This window comes from Bufo bufo, chromosome 4 (assembly GCF_905171765.1).
Source record: "Bufo bufo chromosome 4, aBufBuf1.1, whole genome shotgun sequence".
Taxonomy (NCBI): Eukaryota; Metazoa; Chordata; class Amphibia; order Anura; family Bufonidae; genus Bufo; species Bufo bufo.
The window spans coordinates 19,281,924-19,303,338 of record NC_053392.1 but is presented as its reverse complement, the minus strand read 5'-3'; the positions used below and the strand labels follow the sequence as shown (position 1 = coordinate 19,303,338).

Here is a 21,415-nt window from a genome sequence, read left to right as displayed (position 1 = left end):
AAGCTCAGTTCACACTTCAGTTTCTTTGTTCAGTTTGTTGTATGAGTTAGGCGTCATGCACACATTCGTGGAGCATGGTCCGTGAAATTCCGTCCTGCCGAGTGCACGAAGCGCATGGTGTCATAGCAATCAATGACGCCGTGCGCTCGTGCACTCAGCAGGATGGCAGGCCGGGATTTCACAGACCGTGCTCCACGGATGTGTGCATGAAGCCTTAATATGTGCCAAAATTAGTAGTGAAGCCTACACAGAGATCAGGTGTAATGAATTGATTTGCACCTCTTCTGGGTTTTTGACCCGAACCTGGTTTTGGCTCACAATAGCTGATCGAAATAACTAACCAAATAACTGAACTGTGAACTCAGCATAAGAGCTCATGCACATGACCGTATGTAATTTGAGGACTGCAAAAAGACGGATCCACAAAAAACACGATGACGTCCGTATTTTGCGGAACGGAACAGCTGGCCTATCCCTGTCCGTAATGCAAACAATAATAGGACATGTTCTCATTTTTTGAGGACCGAAACGGAATGCACACTAAGTAGCTTCTGTTTTTTGGGGTTTTTTTTTGCGGACCTATTGAAATGAAATGTTCCATATACGGACACGGAAAGAAAATACGTTTGTGTGCATGAGCCCTTAGGGTAGGTTGACACTTGCATTAGGGTATTACGTTTCAAGTTCTGTTTTATAACGTAATATAATGGAATTTGTGAGACGGAGTGCAAAACGCATCCTTTAAGAGGCATTCCGTTTAAATTGTCATAGTAGAAGTCTATGGGCAAGCATAACAGATCCGTCTGGTTTCCGTTATGTCGGACAGAAAACAGTCCTGTTGACCTATAACGGAATACCCTAACGCAAGTGCAAACCAGCCCTTACTGGTTCATATATGGAACAACGACAACAATCATGGAAGGCAGGGGGACCATTAAGAACAGTTTTAAATAATTAGGGTCCAAGCTGAATGGGAGGACCTCCATGGTAGTGATTAGTGTTGAGAGAATTAAAGCATCTGAGGTTGAATTTGATCCGAAGTTTAGGAAAGATTTGATTTGCTATAAAGACGAATTTCTCTTCAACTTCATGGTTACGAATTTATTTATTTTTTTCTAAAACATCGATTGAACGTGTTACAAAGTGAAAGTAAGAAGCCTGGGAATGCGATATGACCCATAATGCTGTGCAGCTAGCCAATCAGCAGATGGCCGTCCCCTTTGATGTCACAGCCCTATAAAAGCCTCATCCCACCATTTCACTGTAAGCTTATTTTAGGGAGAGACGTGACAAGCGCTTATGCGCTAGGGACAGTGTTGCAGAAAACTACTTAACAAAGAATATTGGATAGGGATTACAGAGAGAGTGAAGGGACAGTGCAGGGAGATCATAGGAAGATTGTTTTTAGACTGTAGGGAGAGCTTAGAGAGAGTTTTTTGAGACTGTAGGGAGAGCATAAGGAACACTGTAGATTGAGTGTAATCTCTGTGTGCATCTTGTTCAACTGCTGCCACATTCATAGTTAATCTGTGATTTTATACATACTGTACATACTGTGTGTCAGACTCGGTATTAAAGAGCGGTATAATATATCACTGTGTGCATCTTGTTCAACTGCTGCCACAGTTAGTTTATACATATTTCTGTGCCTCAGTATTAATGGGCAGTCTAAACTATCGCTGTGTGCATTTTGTTGAACTGCTGCCACAATCCTCTTTAATCTGTTTATATATAGAATTTTTGTGCCACAGTGTTAGGGCTCATGCACACGACTGTATGGCTTTTTCAGTGTTTTGCGGTCCGTTTTTTACAGATCCGTTGTTCCGTTTTTTGTTTCCGTTTCCTTTCCGTTTTTCCGTTCTGTTTTTCCGTATGCCATATACAGTATACAGTAATTACATAGAAGAAATTGGGTTCGGCATAACATTTTCAATAGATGGTTCAGCAAAAACGGAACGGATATGGAAGACATACGGATGCATTTTGCAGACCCATTGACTTGAATGGAGCCAAGCACCGTGATTTGCGGACAAGAATAGGACATGTTCTATCTTTTCACGGTACGGAAATACTGAAACGGAATGCACACGGAGACACTTCGTTTTTTCTTGCTGAACCATTGAAATGAATGGTTCAGTATATGTATTGCATACTGAACTAAAAAAACGGCCAGTATACTGAACGTAAAATACTGTCATGTGCATGAGCCCTTAAAGGGTGCTCGAATACATCGCTGTCTGCATCTTGATGATCTGCTGCCACATTCTTACTTAATCTGTTAGTTTATACATATTATTGTGCCTCAGTATTAATGGGCAGTCTAAACTATCGCTGTGTTCCTTTTTTTTGAACTGCTGCCACAATCCTCTTTAATCTGTTAGTTTATATATAGAATTTTTGTGCCTCAGTGTTAAAGGGTGTTCTAATACATCGCTGTCTGCATCTTGATGATCTGCTGCCACATTCTTAGTTAATCCATTACATTACTGATACAGTTACTGTAGACTATGGTCAACAGACAGTTGCCTGGGCCCTCCAAAGGAACTTGCAGTGGCAAAAATGTTGCTGTAGGTGGCACAAGTAGCAGCAGAAGAAGGGGTACTGGTAGCAGTAGCCGCACCAACAGGCCAGAGCTGCCATTGTCATCCAGCGGTCATGTTTTCACCAACAATCCAGATGTACTTGAATGGTTGACTTGCTCTTAAATATCATCTCAGGTGACAACAGATACACACAGCCAGCACAGTCACAGACAGATACACCCACCATCGGTGGGTTCCTCTTACACCACTCTTAGTTGGCAGTGCCCAGGAACTACCTCTGTGCCATCACCTGGGCTGAACCTGCCTCTTGCTTTTGTTCAGACTTGGAAGAGAGGTCCGTTGTGGACAGTTGGGCGGGAGCACATGTTGCGAGAGGTCAATGACATGTTCAAGAGACAGGTGAGGGTGACAAAAGTGACGACCAAACAGATGTAGATGATGATGTAGCCGATTTCACATGGAAGCCGGGTGAAGAGAGGGCATAGTCCTCATCAGGGGCGAGGGTGGCAGTTTGCCTGTGAGACAGCAGGGTGGAAGCGTGCCTATGAGACAGTGGGAGAAGTAGGAGATTTGCAGCCAAACGTGAGAGGGGTACACCATCTGCTACTCGAGAGACTACCTGTGAGGAACTCACTAGCAGTGCATGGGTTTATAAAAGCAACGGCATACAGGTATCACGCAGTCTTGGTGGGAAAATGCTATACTCACCAAGTTGCTATGGGACATTAGTGTGGTGGTATGCAGGATTTTTGGGCAGAAAGTGAGGCATGACAGGTGCTAATGTTGGCACAATGGCACTGTGTCAACACATTGAGCATCACCATAAAGTGGTGTGGAAAAACCGTACCACTTATTTACAGTAGTGTTATAGCCTGATGCAGCAAATGCTGCATCTCCCACCGGACCACACCTCCTCTCCAGCAGTCAGGGCTCAACATTGTCAGCAGAAGGAAGCTGCCTTTCCTTCCCCTTGACGTCAACATCGTCTATATAGCTCCTTCAGCCGCTCTTACCATGCAAAAGACAAAGTGCTCTTCCCACAGTCCATATGTTAGACTGCCTTTATGAGCAGAGGTAGGTGGTCAACGATTTATTAATGCTGCAGACAGACAGGTATACTTCCCAGTGTAACTTCCACATTAGCTAGTGGCAGCTCATGCGTGACACGTGCAATTTACTTAGGCCCTTTGAGGAGAAGACTTTACTTGTCAGAACTTGGCAGAACTACAGGACCAAATGATGTCATTCCACTCCTTTACATCCTGTAGGGGATAATGACAAATCTGATTGGTGAGGGCACAGAAGACATGGCACCTCCCTTTCACAGCCACCTGATCCCTGAGCAGGATGAACTGGCAGAGGAGGAGGACATAAACTTTTTACACAACTAGGTGGTTTATCTTCCCAAGTGATGGAAGAGGAGCTGGAGGGCAGCGACAAAGACGATTCAGATGACCCCGACAGACCGTGGCAGTATACAGTGGAAATGGAGGCAGGGAGGCCCTCTGAGTCCCTTGTGAAAAATGCCAGATATTTGCTTTCATGTTTGTGTAGTGACAGCTGCATTGTCATGATTTGGCAGAGTTATGACTACTGGCTATCCACATTGTTAGACCCTCGCTACTGGTCAAAAATGGGGGCATTTTTAGACCTTCTGAGAGGGATGCAAAAATGGACTACTATAGAGACATGCTGTGTAGTCAGTTGGTTGCTGCCTGTGAGTGCCATCACCGATCCTCCGAAAGTCTGACCGGGGGACCCTCTGCGCTCACCCTCCACTACCATTACTGGTGAGGTGTGTGTGTGGGAAGGGGGGTCAGAAGCAGCACCAGCTCCATATGCAGCAACTTCAATCTGGAGTCTATGGTGAGCATTTTTCTTCAGCCGCCTACTGATGAAACCATTTAGCAGCAGGACATACAGAAGAACATCATCCAGCAGATGGTGGCATACTTGGAATGCACCCTGTCACCCATGACCCAATATCTCCTGGACTACTGGGCATGCAAACTTGAAGTGTGGCCGCAACTGGCCGGGTTTGCCATGGGCATTTTCCTGCCCAGCCAGTGCTGTGGCATCTGAGTTTGTGTTAATTGCAGCGGGGGGCATAGTTAACCCTGAGAGAACTTGCCTTTCCTCCCTAAATGTTGAGAGACTAATAACTCATGGGTTCTGCTACTACTGTGATCTGCCACTATCATGCACTGCTGCCCCCCCCCCACTCTGTCATGGGGCCACTATTGTCACTGTCAATGCTGCTGCTCCCCCACTCTGTTATGGGATCACTATTGTCCCTGTTAGTGCCACTGCTGTTCGACCCCATCTTCACTTTGTTATGGGGCCACTATTGTCCCTGTTTGTTCGTGTTAACATAACCATTTATTCCATTCTTCCTATCCGTCAGAAGAACAGAAAAAAAAATCCTGTATTTTGAGCATCTGCAAGGATCCAAAACACAGAAGAGATGCAAATATTTGTATTACATTTTATCTCTGTTTTGGACACACTCCTGTTTTTGGCTTACAAAGTACTGACCAATTACTTACCGTGTGAGAGAGGCCATTAAGACCTGCATGCAGGACTTTTTTTCCTTGTTAAAAAAACTGATTTCAGATGTAAATGGCCAAAACGGAAGTAAATTGAGCATAAGGCATCTTTCACATGGTCAGTATGTTGTATCAGTATTTGATCAGTATTTGTAAGCCAAAAACAGGAGTGGAAACTGAATAAAAAGATTGTTCCAGCCTCTGAATAAAACATTGGAATCCTTTATTGTAAAATCGGAATAAAATCCAGGTATGCCAGACTCTGTTTTGGACCCACTCCTGGTTTTGGCTTGCATTTAATGATTAAATAATGACCATTAGAAATGAGCGTTAAAAAATGACTATTTCCTGGCTGCAGAAAGCCTTTATAGGCAGTGATGGCCAGTTCCCATTGTTCGCCCGCGAACATATGCGGGCTGACATCTTTTTTCACAAGTCCGGCGAGGCACAGGTAAGCCCTTACCTGTGCCTGTGCGCGAGCCGGTCTGAAAACAAGTGCGGTCAGCGGGAGCAGGCAGTTCCGAGAACAGCCACCGGGGGCCTTCATTGGGCTGTTCTCGGAACTGCCTGCTCCCGGTGACCGCATTTGTTTTCAGACCGGCTTGCGGCACAGGCACAGGTAAGGGCTTACCTGTGCATTCCCGGACTTGTGAAAAAAGATGTCAGCCCGCATATGTTCGCAGGCGAACAATGAGAACTGGCCATCACTGCTTATATGGGTGTTGAACACTGTGCCTTGCAGTAACACCATAGGGAGTCTGCTGTGGTAGTGAAATAATACTGTCAGTCAGTATGACATGCAGATGACAGGCGTCGCTCTTAGAATCACTGCACACTTCACTTATTAGGGCAGTCACGAGGCCAAAACTGACCAAATAACTCAAGTATGAACCCAGCCTTACAGGTCGATGTTAGCGCCAAGAAGAAGCGCACTCCTTTTACACCGTCGTCAGCTGATTCCACATAGATGTCTACAGAACCTGTTCTATTAAACGCTTATACAAGTAGAGCCCCCGACAGAGTGGAGAATAGTGTTGAGCATGATTATTCTATTCTAATTTTATCACTTCGAGAATTTGCGAAGATCTAGAAATATAGTGCTATATCTTCGCAATCGCCAATATTCTAGATTTTTTTTAACACTAGATAAACCTATAATTTTTTTCACATATATGTTGGTAAGGCTGATTAGTCAGCCTGCATTTGTAGGAGGGGCGGAGGCTCTTCATATACGAGCCACAGCCTCACTCACAGGCGTGTATTCTCAGGTGCACAGCTGCCGCTGGGTGTCATTAGCAAACTAGCTTCTCTGGTGGTAGGAGTCTTTCTTTGCAGCATGGAGCAAGAATGGAGCTTGTTATTTTGCTCTCTGCTACCGTAGCATGCACGCGCCATACTATGTAAGTAGGTTGGCCCGGGGCCGCCTCTCCTGGCCGGTCGGAACCGACTTTGCTAGTGAACAGGAGGCTTTCCCTCAGAATCTGCTACCTCAGGTTTGCTCGTTGGGGCTAAATACTTCTATTTCTTTTCAACTTGGTTTTGTGTCTCCCCCTCCCCCCGCTACCACCATCCTTAGACTTCACGTATTTCACTGCTCCATGTACTTTAAAACCCTGCTGCACTTTTATGCTCTGCTGTTACCCTGAGCGGCATTTACACTTTCGGCTTTTATTTCATGTCTTATGCTGCATCCGCACGTCTTTACTGTCCAGCACTTTCCTACTCTTGGTTCGTATTTACTCAGATTGGTCTCACATTCAAGCTGCGATCACCTGTTGGCTGTTACATCTCATTCCGTCCCCAGCCGACAGCCGGATCCGTATTACATGTTGTGTACTCTGCTTACAGCTACTACTGTTACTCCATTTTTATTCTCTGGACGCACCACCCTGGTGTTCACACCTTGCTCCACTCACAACCAGAGCTGCATTCATGCTTCGACTGATATACCATGTTTTCTCTGCTCACTGTGAGAGCTGTGTTTACACGTCCGCTGTCACAACATGTTCATACTAGGCTTGTTTCAGAGCTGCATTCACTTTCACTGTTGCATTATGTTTATGCTCCACTCACATTTAGAGCTTCTGTTCTACCAATTTCATTCTTGGCCACACCCAGAGCTGCATTCACACTACGCTGTCAAATCATTTTTTCACTCCACCCTCGACCAGAGTTGCATTCATCCGTCTATCGATATATCAGGTTTACTCTACTCACACCCAGAGCTGCATTCACACGTCCTATGCTACTACAGGTTCTTTCCATGTCTGCTGTCACATCAAGTTAATATTCCGTTCACATCCAAAGCTGCGTCCGCATGTCTGCTTTTACATCTTGTCCTATACTCCATTCCCATACTCAGAGCTGCGCCCATACCATGTTTTTTAGGTACCACTCACATCCAAAGCCCCATTTGTTGTTACATCATGTGTTGTACTCTGCTTCCACTCAAAGCTGCATTCTCCTGTTCATTGCTACATCATGGTTTTACTCAATCTCACCGGGGCAGTCTGCACCCACCGCTCTGGTACCTCTCTCCCGACAAACATAACGGCGTTATTTTCAGGCTTACGTTCCTTTCCTCGTGGTCTGTTACATTCCATAGGCCTACTTTTCTGTTCACCTCAGGGAGATTTTTTTTTTTGATCTTCTTTAATCCTGGTTCATATTCACTCAGACTGGTCTCCTTTAAAAGAAGAAAAAAAAAAAAAAAAAAAAAAACTCGCTTTCACTACTGCAGTCCGAGTCGTCCACCGCTTGTACACCGCCTGTACGCGTCTCCAGGACGGGTAAGCTCCTTCCCTCCGTCCATCCCATCCACAGGGCTCCTCCAATCAGCGCTCATGTGTTTCCCTGCTTCCGGTCGCGGGGTCGGCGTGCGTTCCAGCGTAGGAACGCATGTTGAGAACCACTGCCAGACTTGTGTGTTTTGAATTACAGGTGGTGTCCTGGTTAGTACTGTGTCATTGCTGCCCAAACTTACCGGTGCTCGCTCCTCCCGGTTCCTCTATGCTTCCTACAGCGGCATTTTGCAGATCAGGTTCACACACGCTGACATCGCTCTTGATAGGGGCTTGCAGCTAAACCAGCTCCTCTATTCCTTGTTGTGGTTGCTAGGAGCTGGTCATACAGTGCAAAATCCTCACGTTGGAGCGCATGCTGGGCTGTGTTTTACATGAATACGACTCACCTGGGTTGGAAATACACAGCTTCAGCCTAGACACTATGCACAGTCACTGCACACTGACCATTTGCCTGCCGTCATCTGTACTGATATGTAGTGGTAGCAGGGCCGTTCTGTATGTGTATGTTCATTTATTAATATGCTATGTTTTTTCCTGATTCCCACTGGATCGCCCAGGCTCGTACCTTCCTCTGTCTCCTGGATCGCCCAGGCTCCTACCTTCCTCTGTCTCCTGGATCGCCCAGGCTCATACCATCCTCTGTCTCCTGGATCGCCCAGGCTCATACCTTCCTCTGTCTCCTGGATCGCCCAGGCTCATACCTTCCTCTGTCTCCTGGATCGCCCAGGCTCATACCTACCTCTGTCTCCTGGATCGCCCAGGCTCATACCTTCCTCTGTCTCCTGGATCGCCCAGGCTCATACCTTCCTCTGTCTCCTGGATCGCCCAGGCTCATACCTTCCTCTTTCTCCTGGATCGCCCAGGCTCATACCTTCCTCTGTCTCCTGGATCGCCCAGGCTCATACCTTCCTCTGTCTCCTGGATCGCCCAGGCTCATACCTTCCTCTGTCTCCTGGATCGCCCAGGCTCATACCTTCCTCTGTCTCCTGGATCGCCCAGGCTCCTACCTTCCTCTGTCTCCTGGATCGCCCAGGCTCATACCTTCCTCTGTCTCCTGGATCGCCCAGGCTCATACCTACCTCTGTCTCCTGGATCGCCCAGGCTCATACCTTCCTCTGTCTCCTGGATCGCCCAGGCTCATACCTTCCTCTGTCTCCTGGATCGCCCAGACTCATACCTTCCTCTGTCTCCTGGATCGCCCAGGCTCATACCTTCCTCTGTCTCCTGGATCGCCCAGGCTCATACCTTCCTCTGTCTCCTGGATCGCCCAGGCTCATACCTTCCTCTGTCTCCTGGATCGCCCAGGCTCATACCTTCCTCTGTCTCCTGGATCGCCCAGGCTCATACCTACCTCTGTCTCCTGGATCGCCCAGGCTCATACCTACCTCTGTCTCCTGGATCGCCCAGGCTCATACCTACCTCTGTCTCCTGGATCGCCCAGGCTCATACCTATCTCTGTCTCCTGGATCGTCCAGGCTCATACCTACCTCTGTCTGCTGGATTGCCCAGGCTGTCATCTCCTCAGTTATTCCTCCTTCTGACTCGACTCGATTTTGTTCTACTGGGAACGGGTACGTTCGGTTTATTTTTTATGTATCATTACCCCTGGTCCATCCAGGCCCTTTTCTTCCTTCTCTGCCTGGTACATTCAGGTCTGGTCTCCCTGCATGTCTACTATTCCGGGTTTTTTCCAGGGTCTCCCGCTGTCGGCGGATCCGTCCAGGCTTAGCCTCCTATCCATTAAGATACTTCCCCATGATCCGCACAGGCCCCCTACTCTTTCACACTTGTCTCACCCATGCCTGTCCCTTCCTGATTTACTTTTTCCGGCACTGCCAGGTCGGTCCTTCACCGGGCTACGTGGTGCGGTATTTCTGGATCACCCTCTTTTTTTTTCCAGGTGATGCCAGAAGCAGATCCCGTGGGGTCCCCTCTCCCAGCCTTCAATTCCCGGGTGATGGATTAGCGTCCATCCTTTCTCACGCCAGGAACCTGGTACAACATTCCCTCTTCTCCAACACGGCCAGGAATTATCAAGCCGGCTATAAAATATATAAAGAATTCTCGGCCCCACGGCTTTGGGGGCCCGGTGACTGCTTCGGGGGCCCGATGACTGTTTTTAGTCCTGCCGGGCTGATTGCCTGGTTGGTTGTCCATCTGTGCATCTGGGCTGATTTGGCCCGTATGTATCACATACATACCTGCTTCCCTAATCTCCTAATAATCCATGTTGATCGCTCACTTTATGTTTAGGTTCGCCCTACAGCATCATTGTCATGTCTTACGCAGATATTTTGTCTTGCTTTAATTGTTCATGCTGTTCGTTCAGGTCCTGCCAGAGGAGAAACAAGTAGGGTAATTCTCTCTAGCATTTCAGTCTCTGACCGTAGTCGATCATATCTTGCCAACCAGGTCCCCGCGCAAAGTCTTTGCCTTTTTTACCACGACCAGGAATTCATTTTCGCCGGTAGCTTCATTGCAATTGCATTCCCTCACTCATGGGAGGGCATAGACAGAATCTTGTATATTATGGCTTCGTAGCTTCTTTCCGCACTAACCTCAGACTCCCTACAACCATGTTGAATCGAGTTTTAGACAAAGTTCAGCATTTCCTCATGGTAGAAGATTCAGATAGTAGGTCGGTCTTCTCGTCTCAAGCGTTAAAACAATTCTCAGGGGCACGCAGTAGAACAACGCGCGGACCACGGCTAGCAGATAGCTGTTGTCTGGGGAACTATTCAAGGATTCTCTTCCTATCTACATAGTTCTTTTTGGCCCTCATTCCTGCATAGTCTAGGCAGTTAGGTTTTCGGTCCCACGATCTCCTGAGGCTAGGGCATTGCCAGTACTCCGTAGAACCAAAACTTTACAAGGTTCATTTGGTTTTCATGATCCATTTCACAACGTATTCCCGGTCCTCCATTCCGCTTTGGGGCAGTATCCGCAATATTGAGTATCATGTCTCTGGCCTTGTCATCCACAAGATGGGTTGTAGGTCTCCTTCTGGCCTTGCCTCATACACCCTGTATTTTTCGCTCCTAGATCCCCGACGCACTTGCAGTTGGCTTGGGATTAGTTTGCAAATGCCATTCGAGTTCATTTCTACCCTTCTGGCTTGGTTTTTTGCCCACTATAGGCCCTACCGTCGGGGGGGATCATGGCTTAGGGCACACACCAAGCCATTTAGTCAGGTTAGCTAAGACAACGCTAGCTGGGTTAGATTGTTCCCATTGTTTCTCTCCCTAGGGTTCTTCGGATATCTCTTGGCCGTAGCCATGACCACAAGTTGGTAAGGCTGATTAGTCAGTTTGTGGGAGGGGCGGAGGCTCTTCATATACGAGCCACAGCCTCACTCACAGGCGTGGGTTCTCAGGTGCCCCACCCTCCCTCCCTTATCTTCTCATTTCCACAGGGTATGCCCACTTATAGGCCTACCCACCGATCATGGCTTAGGGCACACAACAAGCCATTTAGTCAGGTTAGCTAAGACACGCCTAGCTGGGTTAGGTGTTCCCGTGGTTTCTCTCCCTAGGGTTCTTCGGATATCTCTTGGCCGTAGCCATGACCACAAATATATATATATATATATAACTTGTTTATAAGGGAAAGACATGCAAATAGTGTTTCAGCTGAAAAACAAGGCAGATTCTGCTGATTTGCACGTCTTTCCTATATTATTGAATATAAATGTTAGGAACAATTTAGAAACTGAATTTTTATGCAGCCCTCCTAAGCAGTGAGAGAAGAGTTAGCTGGCATCCAGAAACTTTTTTTCAATTTTTGTCACCCTAATGATAATGATCTAGGGGCGCAGGTCCCCCAAGCCATCCAACTCAAATCAAAAAACTTTGAGGCTTACTAGCTCTCAGTCAGATGAGAGCTGGTTTTGAACGTCTCATTGTATACAAGGTTGCCATTGTAAGGTATGCTGACTGCACCTGTCTAATGGATAGATTGTCGGCTTGCACGTACCCGGCTTTCAGTATATAGCCTTTGTGTGATTGTTTGTTATAGGTAATGAAATTGTACTCACAATACGTGCATATTACACTGCCAATTTTTGCAATAGCAAATAGTGCCTATGCCGCTCATCACTAGTGGAGAGGGTGTTAGCAGTAAGTTTATGTTGACGTCACTGATTATTTTGCCCTTTTGCCTAACATCTGTTCCAGGACATGAAGCAGTGGAATGACGTTGTTCATCCTGTAGTCCTGGCGACTGACAAATAACATGCACATGTAGTATGCTGAAGGAACACTGTGAATTGTCCCTGCAGTGGAGGCTGAGGACACGGTGGAGGATGAGGAGGTAGAGGCAGAAATTGTCGCAGGGCCAACGGTGTGAGAACGTGGAGGCCAAAGCGGCGTCACCTGGTCAAGTTGCTGGTGTGGCTGGGCAGGCACAACATTTTCCCAATGGACCGTAAAGGACATATATTGTCCTTGACCATAGTTACAGCTACCGACCAATTTTCCCAATAAAGGCTGTATCACAAACAAATTTCACCACTGATGGCTAATCGACGTTAATTCGGTTCATACAGAAGAAAGTCTACAATCACCCATCAATTTATCCATATTCTTTTTCCTTTTAATACACCCCCAAAAAATATATAACAATCACAATTCACCGCAGAAGGGCTAATAGGACGTATGTATCTATCCTATTAATGCACCCTGTAAATGGCTATAGTACAAAGAAACTTCACCGCTGAACGGTAAATATTTTTTATTAATTTTTTTGCCACTAATACACACAAAAAGGGCTGTCATTTTCTTACTTCAACACACTATGGCTAATAAGCCCATTTTCTTTTTCCCCACTAATACACGCCAAAAAGGGCTTTGGAACATATCCGCAGAACAGCAAATATATTTATTTTTGTAGCCACTAATACACGCTAAAAAGAGCTTTAGAACATACACTCACCTAAAGAATTATTAGGAACACCATACTAATACGGTGTTGTACCGCTTTTTGCCTCAGAACTGCCTATAATTGTACGTGGCATTGATTCAACAAGGTGCTGGTAGCATTATTTAGAAATGTTGGCCCATATTGATAGGATAGCATCTTGCAGTTGATGGAGATTTGAGGGATGCACATCCAGGGCACTAAGCTCCAGTTCCACCACATCCCAAAGATCCTCTATTGGGTTGAGATCTGGTGACTGTGGGGGCCATTTTAGTACAGTGAACTCATTGTCATGTTCAAGAAACCAATGTGAAATGATTGGAGCTTTGTGACATGGTGCATTATCCTGCTGGAAGTAGCCATCAGAGGATGGATACATGTTCTCATTCTGTTTACGCCAAATTCGGACTCTACCATTTGAATGTCTCAACAGAAATCGAGACTCATCAGACCAGGCAACATTTTTCCAGTCTTCAACAGTCCAATTTTGGTGAGCTTGTGCAAATCGTAGCTTCTTTTTCCTATTTGTAGTGGAGATGAGTGGTACCCGGTGGGGTCTTCTGCTGTTGTAGCCCATCCGCCTCAAGGTTGTGGCTTCACAAATGCTTTGCTGCATACCTCAGTTTCAGTCAACGTTGCTCTTCTATCAGCTTGAATCAGTCGGCCCATTCTCCTCTGACCTCTAGCATCCACAAGGCATTTTTGCCCACAGGACTGCCGCATACTGGATGTTTTTCCCTTTTCACACCACTTTGTAAACCCTAGAAATGGTTGTGCGTGAAAATCCCAGTAACTGAGCAGATTGTGAAAAACTCAGACCGGCCCGTCTGGCACCAACAACCATGCCACGCTCAAAATTGCTTAAATCACCTTTCTTTCCCATTCTGACATTCAGTTTGGAGTTAAGGAGATTGTCTTGACCAGGACCACACCCCTAAATTCATTGAAGCAACTGCCATGTGATTGGTCGACTAGATAATTGCATTAATGAGAAATAGAACAGGTGTTCCTAATAATTCTTTAGGTTAGTGTATAACTACACCTCTGAACGGAAAATATATTTTCTTTTGCCACTAATACAACAAATAGGCCCTAATTTTTTTTCACTTATACATGCCACAGAAGGCTTTAGGACATATAACTGCACCGCTGAATGGCAAATATATTTTTCTTTTTTCCACTTATTCACTCCACAAAAGGCTTTAGAACAAATAACTGCACCGCTGAACAGCAAATATATTTTTATTTTGCCACTAATACACTACAAAAAGGGCATTAGAACATATAACTGCACCGCTGAACAGCAAATATATTTTTCTTTTTTCCACTTATTCACTCCACAAAAGGCTTTAGAACAAATAACTGCACCGCTGAACAGCAAATATATTTTTATTTTGCCACTATTACACAAGAAAAAGGGCTTTACAACATAACTGCAACGCTAAACGGCAAATAGGCTCTTAATTTTTTACACTAATACACGCCACAAAAGGATTTAGAACATATAACTGCACCGCTGAACGGCAAAAATATTTTACTTTTGGCCCTAATACATGCCAAAAAGGGCTGTAATTTTCGCGCTTTAACACACAACAGCTAATAAGCCATTTTTCCCCAGTAACACAAGCCAAAAAATGCTTTAGAACATATAACTGCACTGCAGAAGGGTAAATAACACATGGAAATATTTCTTTGTAATAAACCCTGTTAATGGCTGTATCAAACAGCACTTGCACCCCAGAAACAAGAACGGTTTGCTGGAATTACAGAGCTGTATAATGGCAATTTGGATCCCCAGTCAGTGCAGCAAGGTGTAATAGGATTGTTCCTATTACCCAGACTGAAACCTCCCCTACTGAACCCTGTTCTACATAAATACCTTGGAATGATTCTTCCTTATCCTTTCCCTACACTTTGTCGGGAAAATAAAGCAAATGCTTTATATAAAGATAAAAAAATTTAACGGATCAAAAGAAAAATTATGCAAACGATATTGACCCGTGAGATGGACATAAACATCTCAGAAAGAGTTCGATCAAAAACCTGATTATTTTGTGCAATCAGTAAAACAGGGTACAAGCGTCTATACAAAAATATAAATGGTTTATTATACAATAGTTTAAAATACAATAAAAAATTAATCAACGTAAATTTCAATAATATACAATGATATGCAGTACCCAGAATTCACCACTACATGGTGCCAACAAAACAATACTCAACCAAGACAAGAATATTATGCAATACAGCTTTAAATTTGTGAGAGATATACAGGGTGGGCCATTTATATGGTTACACCTTAATAAAATGGGAATGGTTAGTGATATTAACTTCCTGTTTGTGGCACATTAGTATATGTGAGGGGGGAAACTTTTCAAGATGGGTGGTGACCATGGCGGCCATTTTGAAGTTGGCCATTTTGAATCCGACTTTTGTTTTTTCAATAGGAAGAGGGTCATGTGACACATCAAACTTATTGGGAATTTCACAAGAAAAACAAAGCTTGGTTTTAACGTAACTTTATTCTTTCATGAGTTATTTACAAGTTTCTGACCACTTATAAAATGTGTTCAATGTGCTGTCCATTGTGTTGGATTGTCAATGCAACCCTCTTCTCCCACTCTTCACACACTGATAGCAACACCGCAGGAGAAATGCTAGCACAGGCTTTCAGTATCCGTAGTTTCAGGTGCTGCACATCTCGTATCTTCACAGCATAGACATTGCCTTCAGATGACCCCAAAGATAAAAGTCTAAGGGGGTCAGATCGGGAGACCTAAAGGGCCATTCAACTGGCCCACGACGACCAATCCACTTTCCAGGAAACTGTTCATCTAGGAATGCTCAGACCTGACACCCATAATGTGGTGGTGCACCATCTTGCTGGAAAAACTCAGGGAACGTGCCAGCTTCAGATGAACAGTTTCCTGGAAAGTGGGTTGGTCGTTGTGGGCCAGTTGAATGGCCCCCAAGGTCTCCCGATCTGACCCCCTTAGACTTTTATCTTTGGGGTCATCTGAAGGCAATTGTCAATGCTGTGAAGATACGAGATGTGCAGCACCTGAAACTACGGATACTGGAAGCCTGTGCTAGCATTTCTCCTGCGGTGTTGCTATCAGTGTGTGAAGAGTGGGAGAAGAGGGTTGCATTGACAATCCAACACAATGGGCAGCACATTGAACACATTTTATAAGTGGTCAGAAACTTGTAAATAACTCATGAAAAAATAAAGTTAAGTTAAAACCAAGCACACCATTGTTTTTCTTGTGAAATTCACAATAAGTTTGATGTGTCACGTGACCCTCTTCCTATTGAAAAAACAAAAGTTGGATTCAAAATGGCCGACTTCAAAATGGCCACCATGGTCACCACCCATCTTGAAAAGTTTCCCCCCTCACATATTAACTTCCTGTTTGTGGCACATTAGTATATCACCAACCATTCCCATTTTATTAAGGTGTATCCATATAAATGGCCCACCCTGTACAATCAATGGATTATGCGGAAAACTCAATCAAGAAGATGACAGATACGAGCCCTTGCTCCGCCCAAAATTGATGACCAAACTCAGATAATGGTAGTATTGCAACAAAACTTATAAATTATTGGCTTGATATCAAACTAGGGAATATAAAGATTCCCAACAGAGAGTTTCTCCAATATTATCCCCTATATTCAGTTATATGCATCGTAACTGAAATCAGAGAAAATACTGATGTACCAACTAACGTTACACATCCGCAAATGAGCGGGTATCTGACTAAGTATCAAGCCAATTAATTTAGATCAATACTACATAAAACAAAAATATACATTACCCAAGGGTCAAGTGATGTGCAGAGTCTTGGGCGGGCCAGCTCTCAAGAGTTTTTTCCGATAATCCAAATGATTCTCCAGAGATCTATAATCCAAATGTTTGTTTGTTTGTTTTCCTCTCCTTTTTTTTTTTTTTTTCTGGTAAGTTTTGGGTTAAGAAACCAGTTATCAGATGAACACGCCCTCCGAGTTTGGAACTTTCCAATCATTGTTGGATGGGTGTGTGCATTGATAAGGAGCATGACGTCATAATACTACACAGAATGCACTTTTGCTACTGATGTAGTATTAACTGCTCATATCTAGGTGGCACTGTTGTATAAGCAATAGGCATCATACCATTAAGGGTTAACTCATACATGCCTGATATTTTCAATACTTCACACCTCTGACATCTGGAGGCCTTGTCTCAGGGCCGAGGGACAAACTTTGATACATAAATATATACTTTGAGAAACATCTAGACAATTCTCACACTGTGGAATTCATGTTCAGATATGAAAAACAATGAAGCCTCAGAATCTGCTGGTGCGGTGTATCTTCTAACCGTCTAAATGTATAATATATTGTTACTATAACACTAGCTTTTGAACAGCACAGTAATCTTCTCATGGACTTACTTTGGCCTACATGAAAATCCATACAAAACAGTGAATATAAATCAACATTGCTCTTAAAGGCAATGAATACCCATTATAACTAAAATAATTAGATATAACTGTTTACACTTATGAAAAAGCACAACAACTTTGAATAATCTTTCCCTGAACTTGTAAATCATTTTTTCAGCACAATGAAGTTTTCCTAGCACTGTCCCTAGCACCTGCTGACGTCTCTCCCTGTGCTAAGTACACTGGCAGAATCCAAAATGGCTGAGGCTATTTATTGGGCTGTGACGTCACAGTGCTGGCTGGCTGCTGACTGGATGCATGCATGGCATTATGGTTGATCCCGCCTTTTCAAAGCTCCTTGCTCAGTGTCCTCACACGTGCAGCAGCCATTTTAGGAAAAAATGCTATTTGTTACCATGAATCGCGAGGAAATTCGGATTCGGTGCAAATCAAATTTTTCCTTAAATTCTGATCGAATTCCACTTTGTCAACTTCGATTCGCTCATCTCTAATGACCATCTAAAAGAGGATTTATGGATGCTCAAAATGCAGACAGCTTTTTTTTTTTTCTGCTCTTCTGATGGATCAGAAGAACAGAAAAATAAACAGTGATGTGAACACAGCCTTATTGTCACTGCTGCCACCCCACCCCCACACACACACTCTGTAATGGGGCAACTTTTGTCCATGTTACTGCCAGTTCTGTTGGCCCCCATCCCCACTCTGTTATAGGGCCACTACTTGAATCTTGGGGCACTGCACGTTTAAGTCTATGGCAATAAGTTAGACCTGGCATTAACATTGACCTGTAACACTGATGCACAGTAAATCTACAGCTAACAGAAGGGATTAAAACGCATGCGTTTGGACTGCCACAACATGCATTAAAATGTAACTGTCATTTTGGTGATACTGACCATTTTTGTAATATACTTTAATTAGTGAAATCGTAAATTTCTATTAGAAAAAATAGTCAATGTTGAGCCAATCTCCACAGTTATGTAAACAAAAGACAGAGGAGCATTGCTAGGGCTCAAAGTGGGTCACTTAGAGCTATTATTTCTAATAGAAATGTACGATTTCACATTTCTAAACATCACAAAAATAAAAAAAATTACTGACAGTTACACTATAAATGAACTTCTTTTTTCTCCTCTTTGGTACTTTATTGGCGCTGCCTCTATTTCTTTATTTTGTTCCACTAAGGAGCAATTTGGACACAGCTCCTGTAGGGGTGCGCACGGGTTTCTGGCTTTACTGAAGAGTGCTGTATGCTTTTCTTTTTGCTTAACAGAAAGGATAACTTTGAATCTTGATGTAGACGGTGATAAATTGCACGTGTAAGGGTGCATTCAGCTCCCCGTTTAGCTTTCCGTTCTTCTGATCCATCAGAAGAAAAGAAAGAGAAAAAAATAAACGGTGTAAAAAACGGATCCTGTTGCATCAGTTGTCATCTGTTTGAGCCATTTCCATCTGAGATATTTTTTTTTTTTTTAGATGGGGAAAAAAAATCCAGCATTAAGTACATTTGTTCCATCTAAAAAAATGAATGACAGATATGGATCAAACAGATGACATCTGATGCAACAGGATCTGTTTTTTTACAGGATCCTGTGTTTTTTTTTTTGTCTCTCTCTCCCCTAATAGTGATGGCCAGTACCTACAGTATAGAACAGAATAACTATGAACGTGGGTGCAGTAGAACGTAATGCGCACGGCGATCCACTCTCTCCGCAATCTCTGTGCATCTTAACTTCCAAGAGTTCACCCTGAGATTGTGCCACCAAGTGAGATGAATATGATTAGGCACAGTGGCCTGGGTGTAACTAATTTATCACAATTCGTGACAAATTAGGAACTGTAATCAAATTTCTTGGCGAATTTTGGCGAATCATCAGAATAAAATTTTTTAAAACTTCGCTCATCTCTATTCCCAACTAGAAATGAGCAAATTTTTCAAAAATTTGATTTGGCCGGTTCGCCAAATTTTGGGGAAAAATTTGGTTCGATCAGAATTTATTTGTGGTGAATTACGTTAAAAAAATGGCTATTTCCTGGCTGCAGAGAGCCTCTATAGTGGAGTAGAACATTGTGCCTGTATAGTGGAGTAGAACACTGTGCTTTGCAGTAACACACATAGGGAGTCTGCTGTGATAGTGAAATAATACTGTGAGTCAGTATGACATGCAGATAACAGGGGTCACTCTTAGAATCACTGCACACTTCACTTATTTGGGCAGTCACAGGGCCAAAACTGACCAAATAATTCAAGTGTGAACTCAGCCTTACAGGTCGATTTTAGCACCAAGCAGAAGAGCACTCTTTTTACACCGTTGTCAGCTGATTCCACATAGATGTCTACAGAACCTGTTCTATTAAACGCTTATACAAGTAGAGCCCCCCTAACAGAGTGGAGAGGGGGTCAGCAGAAAGTCTGTGTTGACATCACTGATTCATTTTCCCCATTCTCTGATCCGTCAGAACAATAACCCCCAAAAAACGCATCCTGTCTGTAGACCATACGCCTTCACTCGGTCAGCATTTGGTCAGTAATCCATCAGTATTGTTAAAGCCAAAAAAAACAGGAGTGGATCCAAAACAGAGATGACACGTGAATGGAATATTTGCATGTCTTCTGTGCTTTGTACCCACTCCTGCTTTTAGCTACCAAATCATAAGCCAATTCTGATGGGACCATACAGGCCTTACAGCTGCTACACAGACAGGATCCGTTGTGCGTCTCATTTTTCCTTCCTTCTGACAGATCAGAAGAAGGGTCAAATAAATGATGAACGCTGAAGCCAATTAGTTTTTTCCGACCGAAATACATCACTAAATGTTTTTCCACATATACCTGCAACAGGGAACGCTGAATATATTTTGTTTTTGTACTGAAATAATAATAACTGCAGAAGTGAAATGCATATCTATTTTTCGTTTTGGACTGAAAGAGGCCACTTAAACCCTTTCACCACAAATAAATGCAACAGTGAAGTGCGTACATATTTTTTTCCTACTTCTATTGTTATACAGGGTAATCTTATCATTCTATGTCATTGTGAAGGCCAATGTCTACCATTTCTGAGCACCAGGGTGACACAAGGTTGGGGTGGTGTGAAGAATAAGTGGTAGAGGTCAGAATACATTGGGAACACTCTTCTGATTAGTGTGTACCAAAAATGGTTTATATTATAAACACTACAAATGACTTTTTCATCTCTTCTAGGATGAGTGGTTGGAAGATTATCGGCAAATAAAGTGTTGACCAAGGATAACCACAGAAGGATAGGCTTCCTCGTATTGTAGATCTGCAGTGATCAGTGGATCATGGATCGGCCTCTATATATCTGTCATATAAACTTGTCTTGTGCGTTGCAAATGATTAGGGTTATTGTTCTCTACCGCCATGATCAGTTTCGCTTATCACTGATTGTGACATTCTGCTTTTATAAGTTTATTAACACATTTATAGGTTGTACAAGAAGAAATTTCTGTTCAGAAAATCTGTAGCATTTAGATTGATTGGAATGTGACTCTTTCCTTACATCAGATCTGGAGGTTCCAGAGTCGGTTTCTGTAATCAGGCTTAGCTTCTCCGTCTTCTATTAATAAATCGGTGAGATGCAGGGATGAGAGATTGTGTCCGATCATCTGTTCAGAATCCTTTCTTACAGGCAGAGATACTAAATCCTGTCTGGGTTAAGTCAGTGTGCATATTGAAGATATGTTACATTTTTGTGACCAATATAAATCACGGCTGGGTGACTTGATCCCTCCAGAAGATAACACCACTCCTTTAGAGGGTTTCTACCACCAGATTTTCACCTATTTAGCTGTCTGACACTAGCGATCTGCTAGCGTATGCTGTACCTAGCCATCTTCATGTATTACCTTTGTCTGCTGCTGTTAAGCTTAAAAACGTAGTTTTATTGATATGCAAATGAGCCTCTAGGTGCTATGGGGGCGTCTTTTCAGCACCTAGAGGCTCCGTCTACTCACTATTTCTGCCTCCCAGCGCGTCCCTCCAGCCCGCCCATCTCCTCTAGATTGACAGCGTACTTCTCTCCATCTCGGCCAAATTCTCGCGCCTGCGCCGTGTGCTTCTGTATTTGGTGCAGGCGCAGTGACTGTCAGACCGCTCCCTGCGCCGTAATCGGCACAGGTGCAGTGAAGATGCCGGC

General features: G+C 44.0%; 1 long non-coding RNA gene across 1 annotated transcript in view; it reads left to right on the top strand.

Moving 5' to 3' along the window:
* LOC120997036 overlaps positions 1-20,718 on the top strand; it is a 132,265-nt gene extending 111,547 nt beyond the window's left edge. The window contains exon 3 of the long non-coding RNA XR_005778046.1: positions 20,461-20,718. This is a non-coding gene — a long non-coding RNA (uncharacterized LOC120997036). The remainder of the gene's footprint in view (positions 1-20,460) is intronic.
* The last annotated feature ends 697 nt before the right edge of the window (positions 20,719-21,415 follow it).